We start from the raw sequence: 11,033 nt of genomic DNA on the forward strand, positions 1-11,033 counted from the left end.
CAGGCCCTTTAACTCGGAACCTCAGTTTTGAAAATCGAATAATCGGTGCAGATCTGATGCCGTTAACAAAAAATGCCTTCATTTATTGTATTTATAGTGCATACATACACACATAGATGTGATCTCACCCTGGTATTTGTGTATCAGGGAGTTATTAGAATCCAGATAGGAGCTTTAAAACTATTAAATTCGAGTATACACAACTCTGGAATACTTGATTTGGAACTTTTACTTTTATTTTTGCCTGAAAAAATAAAAAGCAACAATTACCGATTATTTTCTGCTCAAAAAAATAAAAGCAAATTGATTTTCCATTTATTGTGCGTAATTTTATATGAATCTTAAATTTTTTTGAGAGCCTTTACAAATAAAAAAAATTTCGGCATATGTACATACATACGCAGCCATATAACGAATTTTCATTGAAAACTTTTTTTTTTTTGATAACACTGTGCGACAGCTCAAATCAGTATTGAGTAAAACCAAATGCAAGTGATAGTTTTTGAATTTCATTGAGTTTTTTAATAAATACTAAAATTAGAGGCCTATGTATGTTTAAAAAAATCATTCGCGATGCATTATATATGTATGTACATACCTAATAAACATTCGGCTTGGTTAACAATTCGAAAATGAGTCGAAAACCAATCTTTTTTCGAGTCTCACCTTCGATAAAGAATGTGAAATAAATTAGTATTCGATTCGAGAACTAGGCCATTCTCCAGCAAAACAGAACCTTCGTTATCCAATATATTCTCCTTTCGTTATGAATTCGAAATCCAGAAATATTATCAAATACCTTTTACTCGCAGTAGTTGCGGAAGGCAAAGTAAATACTCTACGCGTCTTGCTATTGATCGGTAGTTTACGTACGCTTGCAGAAACTGGTTTATGCTTACTCACACTTGACCCGCGCAGGAGTTTAATACATAAATATAAAAATATTAGACTGCATCACACCCCATACAAAAAAAATCGCTACTGTTTTTCCATTGGAATTATAAAATCTATTATATTTTAAGACGTCCACCAAAATATTTCGAAAAAATATTAAGATTTAAGTGTGCTGGACCGATCTGGAAATACCTCCAAAGATGGAGTTTTTATGAATAAAAATAGTTTCTTTTGAAAAAATCCCCTCAAATGACAAAACGGTTTAAGCTTAAAAAATTTGCGTAAAAATATTTTTAAAAAATTAAAAAAAAAATTTGAACGGAATCGTAATAAGATTTTTGATGCTGTTTTTAACTTTTTTCAAAGATTGGTATAAGAAAAACTTGAATAACTGAGCCTAACCTTTCCCGATTTAGACTTGTGAGATATCATTGGAAAGGTATTTTCTCACCCTTTTTATTTCTTTGCTAATCAACTCATTCAAAGGATGAAAGAGAAAGGTAGGATGAACGAATATCATTCAAAGTTGAATTAAGATGTGTTGGTGCTTGAAAAAAAAATATTGGGATCCGAATGACTTTTTTTGCACATAAATAAAAATAGAGGGAAAATACCTTTCTACCGAGATCCCATAAGTCTAAATCAGAATAGTTTTGACCCAGTTATTTAAGTTTTTCGTAAATCAATCTTTGAAAAAAGTAAAAAAACAGCATCAAAAATCTCATTATTACGATTCCGTTGAAAAGATTTTTAAATATTTTTATGCAGAATTTTTAAGCCTAATTTGTTTTGTCATCTGAGGGGGCTTTTTTCAAAAAGTTCTTTAAGAAACTATTTTTATTCATAAAAAAACTCCATTTTTGGAGGTATTTTCAAATCGGTCCAGCTCGCTTAAATCTTAATATTTTTCCGAAATATTTTTTTTTGGACGTCTTAAAATATAATAAATTTTGTAATACCGGTGGAAAAACCGCAACTTTTTTGGTGATGCAGTCTAATAAATATGCATGTAATGTATTTACATATGTATGTATATAACTCTAAAAAATATTTCATTCCATAATCTGTGCCTATGCATGTAATAAATTTTATCTGCTGTTTCAAATACTGCCCTAATATAATAATCACATATTTATATGCATATGTATATATGTACATACAATAATTAACATACTTTCGTACATAACCCTGCAAAAAATTGTGCGACTAATCTCTAAAGAGAGTATTCCGAGATTACTCTCAATCGGGTACAATTGGGCATTAATTAGTCGGAACTAGTCTCATGCGGGTACTATTGGAGATCAATTAGTATCGACTCACCCCTTAAGGGTCTAATTGGAGATCAATTAGTCCCCGACTCATCTCTAACGGGTACTATTAACGATTTAATGATTTGTACGCACTTAGTAAATTAAATTTCATGTGCGTCGATGGTACATAGAAAGAGTATTCGCCTAACAAAACTGAGCACCCCGGTTCGAATCGCAGCTGGCGCAAATTTTTATTTTTATTTTTTAAAAGTGACGAGTCGCATTTTATACCCATTCGGGTATAAAGGTGAACAATTAGTCTCGTCATAGGACATGCTCGAACAAAAGCGAACAGTTCATTCCATACAAAGAGATCAAATATGGTATTAGTCGCATGTTCCTTTGCGATTGCTCCCGGAGTCATCCCGGATTAGTCGCATTTTTTGCAGGGAATCTATTGACTACATTCCCACATTTTTATGCATAAAAATGCATGTGTTGTATAGTACTCGCCTCGCTCGTCGCTCACTCGTCTTACCTAGCAGAGAGTATGTAGCACGGATGATAAATGAGTTTTTTAATTTTGTACCAAATGGCCAAAAAAAGTGTACTAAATAAGCCCAAAAAGTACCAAAATTTAAAAGACCATACGTACATAGTTACATATACATATGTTTTTAGATTTTCTGTATAAAAATCATGATATAAAACATGGCGTGTCGAAGTTGGAAAACATAAGTGCAAATCAATTGTTTGAAAAGGCCACCAAAACGCCAAGGTAATCACCAAAACATACAAGTTATAAGTAAAAAAAAACTTTCAAAGCATTTAACGGAATGGAAGTTTTACAAAAACATTTTGCAAAATATTTAATTTATAGAAATAAAGAAGTTAATAGCAGTGTTCTCGTACCTAAAATCTTGCGATGTGGGGCGACATCGAGACCGCAAAATGACACTCAGATCTGCCAATTTCTTCTGGAAAAAATTTTACCTGTGAAAACTTACAATTAAAAAGTCTGTTAACCACAAACATGTGTTGGTGAATAAAAACAAAGAAAGGAAGAAAAGTTTAGTTCATATGGTTGACAAACGGGCTCGTTTATTTGCATAAACACCCTTTATATTTTTTGACTCATGCATTTTCGTCTTTAAAATGCGTATACGCAGCCGAACAAATGCACGAAATTTTTGGGAATTAAGAGTTTACGGAATGTACATAGCTCAGTGGTTAACGCTTCTGACTTTGAACATCGATTACGCAGGTTCGATCCCTGCCGAAGTCTACAAAAAAAAGAAGTCTGATGAGGAGATGTGGTGATCGCCGAAATAGCTGCTATAAGTTCTACCGTGTAGACTTTGTTGTTTTTTCAATTTTTCCTAATAAACAATCGTGGTACAAAGCTCAATAAAAATATTAAAAATAAATTGTTAATAAGCCACAATAACATTGAAAAAAAGTTTGATTTTATAAGCTTTTATTTAACTTGGTCATCCCGCGGAAATCGAGGAAATTTCCAATCGATTTTAAACTGACTTCCCGACAAGTTAGAAACTTGAAATTTTCAGCATAGTTCCAATCACGATGACACTGCAATTTGAGATATAAATGAATTCCCCATATGGTCCATGGGTCTTGATTCAAAGGCGGTCAAAAAATAGTAAGTTTTATGGCTAACAGAGCGTAATTTTCCAAAGAACGTAAAACCACTATAAAATTGTTAAAGCTGCCGGCGCGCCGCGGCGGTAGTGTAGCAAAGCTATTTGTGGCAAATTCTATATATCAACCTAGTCTAGATATGAACCTCGTTGTAGGCATAATATCAAGGAGATACAATTAGATTTCCAGATGTCGCACCGCCAGAAGAAGTTAAATATTGCGCCTAAATATATGCCCCATTTATATACGTCACAGCGGAAATGGACGATGCGCCATTTCTTTAAATTAAATTAACTGCTGCTATATGTACATATGTATGTTTATACAAAACGTAAGCAAACAACATTTTGCTTGCATAGTCTTCTGTTCTCTTTCATTGCAAGTTGAATTATTTTAATATCTGTTGCATAATTTTGTACACAAAATAAAATATCACTGTTTAATATACAATGCTTTTATAAATGGACTTAAAATTTTAAATTAAAATAATGTAAAAAAAATATATTTTAAAAACAGGGTTGTAGGGTTGTAAGTGTTCAAATTTGTGCAATATTAAAAAAAAATTCAACAAACTTTCGTACAAATTTCTAGCTTTTTTAAAAATTATAAAAAATCAATAGTAATTTTTAGCCATTTGAAACTTGTACTTTATTCTACTGGAATTCAAGGGGCTACAAAACTGCATACTCAGAGTCTAATTAAAAAACTCGAAATTTTTACGAAAATTTGTTGATTTTTTTTTCAAATTGCATACATTTTTAAGGCAGTGGCACTCGATTCGTACATTTGTACAGATTGGTACATTTTTATATTGGGCTATTGGTACAAAATACAAAAAATGGGAATATTTTTTTTGTGATCAAAAGATTGGTACAATACAGCGATGTTCTAGTTACTGAAAAATTTCAACAAATTAATTTTCGTGATTGGGATAAAGAAAAATATTTGGGATACGATTTGCACCAAATTTTGTCAAATACCCAATCGTGTGCCACTGCTTTTAAACTTGTATTTATACGGATGTTGTTAAAGAATGAACTATAAAAAAACTAACCAAAATTAAATAACATCACAAATAATACTTTAAAACCTGTGCAAATTTGGTGCGGCTATAATTTTTTCGACTACTGTACATTAGACTGCATCACCAAAAAAAGTTTCGGTTTTTCTGGCGGAATTACCAAACCGAGTATATTTTAAGACTTCTACCAAGATATTTCGGAGAAATATTAAGATTTACGTGAGCTGGACCGGTTTGAAAATACCTCTAAAAATGGATTTTTTATGAATAAAAACAGTTTCTTAAAGCATTGTTGGGAAAAAATCCCCTCAGATGACAAAACAGTTTAAACTTAAAAATCTACATAATTTGTTTAGGAAAAACTTAATACCTGCTCCAAAACTTTACCGAGGTATCAGTGGAAAGGTATTTTCTCACCCTTTTTATTTCTTTTCAAAAAAACTCATTCACGTCCCAATTTTTTCTTTATTCAATACCAACACATCTTAATTCCACATGGAATGACACTCGTTTTTCTTATCTTCCTCTTTCATATATTGAATGAGCCTATTCGCAAAGAAATTAAAAGATTGAGAAAATACTTTACCAATGGTACCTCATAAACCTAAATTGGTAAGGTTTTGGCTGAATTATTCAAGTTTTTCTTAAACCAGTCTTTAAAAGAAGTGCAAAAACAGCATCAAAAATCTCATTATTATTATTCCGTAGAATTTTTTTAAATATTTTTATCTAATCTTTTTAAGCTTAAACTGTTCAGTCATCTGAGGTAATTTTTTTCAAAAAATATTAAAAAAACTGTTGGGAGGTATTTTCAAATCGGTCCAGCTCACGTAAATCTTAATATTTTTGCGAGATATTTTGTAGGAAGTCGTAAAATATAATAGGTTTTATAATTCCGGTTGAAAAACAGTACCGCTTTGTTTTGTATGGGGAGTGATGCCGTCTACTGTACATAAGTTGACTATGATTACTCGGCCGTCTATCATAGTAGCACAATGCCACTAACAGCCAGTTTCACCAAATTATTTAAGTTTAATTTTCGAATTTTTGGTTTCACCAATCAATTTTTAATTTTGATTTAAGTGACCTATGCTCTTCACTTAAATAAAAATTAAATCAGAATAACCACACTCAGAGGTGTTACAGGTTTAATCACCTGATCATTGTGTATCTGCTGCTTACTTGTATACCAGCCCTGCTTTTACAACACAGAGTGCCAAAGCTTTCAAAAGCTCTCAGCAAAAATGAAAGCTTTCGCTAGCCTAGTCTGTTTTACAACCACTTTTTATTCACTTAAATAAATAGTTTATTGAAACTGAAAATTCTTTAAATGAGAATTAAATACAAAATTAAATTAAAGTTAATTTCCACTTAAATAGTTTGGTGAAACTGGCTGTAAGTGCATTTTAAAATTTTCAGGCAATAGTTTCATGCGATTATCGATTATATTTTTTGTTGTTTGTGTGAAATATTTTATTTTTATCAGCATTTTTCTTTTAATCAAAATATGTTGAAATAAAAGTGAAAAGAAAAAAAAATGTACTGGTTTTGCGTTTTCAATAACTTTTTCTGATATTTTAGTCTTCCACTCAATTTTACTCGCTATAATTCTTTTATTTTCTGGCTTCTAGTACTTACTGGAAAATTTTATGAATATACCTATTATGACAGCAACTTTTTTTTGATTTAAGTAAGAGTTACGTTTTTAATAAACACCACGTATTTACTTAAATAAAGTAGAAAAAGATGACTATATTTTTATGCACAAAAATTCAAAACTCCAAGTAAATAGAGAGTGGTATTTCGACATAATTGTGGTGCAGTACCGTATCTTGACAAAAATGTATCAAAAATGTCAATGAAGTACCAATGTACTTTTGGTTTCCAAAATGTACCAAAAAAGTACATTTGTACCATCAATTTCATCACTGGTATGTAGACAGCTACTCGCCTCGCTCGTTTAATAGGAGCGCTAGCAAACAACCAGCGCTGGCTCGTTTGGCGAGCAAGCCAAACTTCTCGTGCCTCGCCTCATTTCTCGCTCGCTCCAACTCCAAGTTGGTGCCCAAGAATGATAGGATACAAGATTGCGCCGATTGCAGCAGGATTCGTGAGAGTAGTTTTGGCGTGACGTCACCGTAGAGTTGACAACTGAGAGCGGCAAATAAAACTGCTGTCTAGTGATGTGTTGAATTGTCGGTACCCAATACTTAAAAAAGGTTTCGGTATCCAATACTTCCTTATCGGTACCCGATACTGATTCTTTACATTAAACCTTCGCCATTATATGCATTTCAAGTTTAGAAAAAACTTTCATTACTAATTTATATGATATCGGCTAAAACACTTGAACTTATCGCAACAGAGAAATATTATTTGATCTGTTTTAACCCTAGTCAATCCGAGGTCCAAGAAGAAAACTTTGACGGATAAAGAAGCCTTTCAGGGGTGGAGATTCTGTAACCAGTTAGCGACAAGTTTCCGATTGATATCGCACTTGTCGACGTAAAAATATTTCATATCATACGTCAACAAAACCGATACCGATTCAAAAATTGTCGCTAACTGGTTACAGAATCTGCCTACAAAAATTGATATCGTCCAGCTGTATTAAAAGCTCTATTGGCTCCTACATTCGGGTTTTGATAAGCGTGTCTCCCCTGAACCGTTTTTTCCATATGTTTGGCCTATGTGCGCTGTTATTCGAAACCTAAATGTTTCGGTACCGAGTATCGAGAGTATTGGATACTTAAAAGTATTGACTTAGCACATCACTACTGCTGTCATCTCGACTGTGACGTCAGCAAAACAGCTGATTCTGTCAAATTCACAGAGAACCGATTAGCGGTATTGCCATCGGCGCCACCTTCTGTATTCTCTCCACCGTGGTTATTGCCCACCCTGATTTTATATACTGCCTTTTTTATTGAAAAAATTTTGAAATTTTTATATTAGTTAGAGTTATAAAAAAAGTTCCATCGAGTACAGCAATTTCCCTTCAACAGTTCGAAAATCCAACAAATTGCCAATGTAAAAATATCACGGACTCGTCACCCCTTTTCCCCCTTCATTAAATAGAGTATCTTTTTCTTAAGTCGGTTATTGGGACGAATCGAGAGTACAGGAGGACAAAAATGTATACTCCATATGTATTTGACAGATTTCAATGAAATTTGGTATCCAGGGGTTTTCGTTGTTAATGATTTCAAAATTGATATGAAACTTTCAAAATTCAAAATGGCGGATACAATATGGCGAAAAAAATCTTAAAAAATGTATATATTGCTATGAAGCTTGGTATCCAGAGATTTTCGTCGTCACTGGTTTCGAAATTGATATTAAATTTTCAAAAATCAAAATGGCGGATCCAATATGGCGAACCACTTTTTTTAATTATAGTTTGTTATGAAACTTGGTATTCAGAGATCCTCGTTATCATTGATTACGAAATTGAAATAAAATTTTCGAAATTCAAAATGGGTTTAAAACGTGCTAAAGGTAATGCATTGCGTTAAAAGTAAAACGCCTATTGTTCGGGACGCCATATTTGATTCACCATTTTGAATTTTTGAAAATATAATATCAATTTCGAAATCAGTGACGACGAAAATCTCTGGATACCAAGATTCATAACAATCTATACATTTTTGAGGAAATCGTCCGCCATTTTGATTTTTTTAAATTAAATATCAACTTCGAGATCAGTGACGACGAAAAGCTGTGGATATCAAGGTTCATAAAAATCTATAAATTTTTTAATAAATCGTCCGCCATATTGGATCCGCCATTTTGAATTTTGGAAATTTAATTTAATATTCCAATTCAGTGACGACGAAAATCGCTAATTACCAAATTTCATTGAAATCTGTCAAATACTTATGGAGTAAACATTTTTGTCGTCCTATATTGTCGATTCGTTCCTATGTGCGCCGCCTGCTTGAGCAAAATTTTTACGTAATGTAATGGCCAGCACAAATCCCAGACCTCAACGCCATCGAAAAATTGAGCGCTGTGGTCAAGAGAGGATTAGCATAGCACAAGCGATCTCCGAGTAACATGGAAGAGCTTTGGAGGCGAATAAAATTATAATGGGGTAATATTCCAAGCAAAATCATAGAAAACTTAGTAGAGAGCATTCCAGTCGTATGAAAATCGCTATTAAAAGTAAGGGAGTCACCACCAGGGATGCCTTTTGGATCTAAATAGATCCAATTGGATACATTTTTAGACGAATTTTTGCGGGATACTTATTTTTTCCGGTCAGTATAAAAATTGATACTTTTTTAAATAGGCCAAAATTTTATATTTCCTATAAAGTTTTTTTCGTTCAAAAATCGATTTTCATTAAAGATAGTAGAAAGCATTACGTTTTCTAAACGTATAAAGAATCGCTACTTAAGCGTGAAATTAAAGCATTTTAATTTTTGTGAACGAAGCAATGAACATATGAAGAGATCTCACCAAAATAGGTATAAGCGCAATTGCTTTAATTAGCTTAAAAGGATGCTTTAAGCAAGATCTTAATATACATACATATCGTCGTTCAAAGTACAAAACCGCAACAAAATGCAAAACCGCGTATCAAGATAATGCAGAACTGCGTATGTGACGTTGCATAAATTATTTTCTAGAGAGTAAAAACACTTATATTTCAAAATGGTTCTCTTTTTTATAAATCAATCGCATTTCTGGCTAGTATATTTCAGGACGAAGCCAAGAGCTTGTGTGAGCAAATCCAATTTTTGGCAGCAAATGTCAGTTACGCGGTTTTGCAGAATGACGATACGCGGTTTTGTATTTTAAACGACGATATATGTAAAGTAAATTATACTCTTTCTGTAGTAATCTCTTTCATATCACATATTTTCATTTGTTAATTTAAAAAGAAAGAAGATTTCAATGTAGTTTAAAAAACTAAATTTGATTTATTTAAGGAAACTTTTATGAATTTTACTGAAAAGACTTTAAATACACTCTAAAAAATTTTGTTTATTTGCGCATATTGAGAGAGGTATCCGGTTTCCTCTTTTAATGTATGGAAATGTGCAAGCCGTGTAATAAAATTAATCATTGCCTGTTTACTTTTACACATAAAATGTTTAAAATAAAGTAATGTTTATTATTAGTAGGAAATGTATTTGTAGTTTGAAAATTGTTGCAATTTTAAACATTCTACATATGTGTATTTATGTGTATATTTTAAAGATCTCAAGTTCAAAATCAAATACTATATACGTATATTATACAGATTCTTGTTGAGAAATATATACTTTTCAGTAGTAGTTTTACATGCTCTTTTTAGAGTGTACTTGCTATTTATTATATTTACTCTGCAAAATACTTATGCACAAAAAATGTACTTTATAAATTGAAATTACAAATGTTTGATTTTATGCACATGTATTCCAAGTCCTTAGCATGGATTAAATTATGTCTTTTTCATGAAAATGTTTGGTTTTCTTACAAGTTATGAGATGTATATGTAAAAAAAGAAAATTGGATACATTTGGATAAATTTTTGGCTTGGTCAGGGATACATTTTCTTGAGACGGCGCGGCAACACTGGTCACCACAATCCTTTTGATATCAACCTCCTAAAATCTTAAAACAGAAAAGTTCAAAACTGAGTCAATAGAGTTGCCTTGCGTTTTTGCTGTGAATCGCTTGTTTCTTTCTTAAGTTTAGTTTTTCTGTATACAAGGCTTTATTCGTTAGATAATAAGGACCAATTGCTGAAAATTTCAAAGCAATCCGCTTCTTATTAAAAAAGTTATGTTACTGTAGGTAATAAAATGTCGTACATGCACTCGGTTTTGATCGCCAGTGTAATGTGTATGTTATGCCAAAATATAAACTTAATTGTGTTTCTGACAAAAGGTGATTTTATTGTGTTACATTTGTTTATACAAAATATAATAAATCGAAACTTAAATAATTACCTGAAAAAAGGTGAAACGACATTTTAATTTCTCGATGCTTGCCAATTGTAATCAAAAATGTCGTTTTATAATGTGTATGTTATGCCAAAATATAAACTTAATTGTGTTTCTGAAAAAGGTGATTTTATTGTGTTACATTTGTTTATACAAAATATAATAAATCTAAACTTAAATAATTACCTGAAAAAAGGTGAAACGACATTTAGAGTTTATAATTCGGCCTTATTCTTCAAGTCTTCTAGAACAAATGAATTTTACCCTATCATGATC

The 11,033-nt window shown here is 31.9% G+C and overlaps 1 protein-coding gene across 2 annotated transcripts in view; it reads right to left on the reverse strand.

The window, feature by feature from the left end:
• Positions 1-11,033, reverse strand: part of LOC118735243 (plasmanylethanolamine desaturase-like) — a 271,476-nt gene that overhangs the window by 78,450 nt on the left and 181,993 nt on the right. The window contains exons 1-2 of one of the 2 annotated variants that reach the window (XM_036464897.1): positions 10,944-10,987; positions 10,764-10,872 (exon numbers count right to left, since the gene is read on the reverse strand). The exons of the other annotated variant lie outside the window; for it this stretch is intronic. The gene's annotated coding sequence lies outside the window, so the exon portion shown is untranslated. Of the gene's footprint in view, positions 1-10,763; positions 10,873-10,943; positions 10,988-11,033 lie in introns of those variants that run through there. 2 annotated transcript variants of the gene reach the window in all.

The sequence above is a fragment of the Rhagoletis pomonella genome, unplaced genomic scaffold, assembly GCF_013731165.1.
Source record: "Rhagoletis pomonella isolate Grant_MI unplaced genomic scaffold, Rhpom_1.0 Rhpom_scaffold_00003, whole genome shotgun sequence".
NCBI lineage: Eukaryota > Metazoa > Arthropoda > Insecta > Diptera > Tephritidae > Rhagoletis > Rhagoletis pomonella.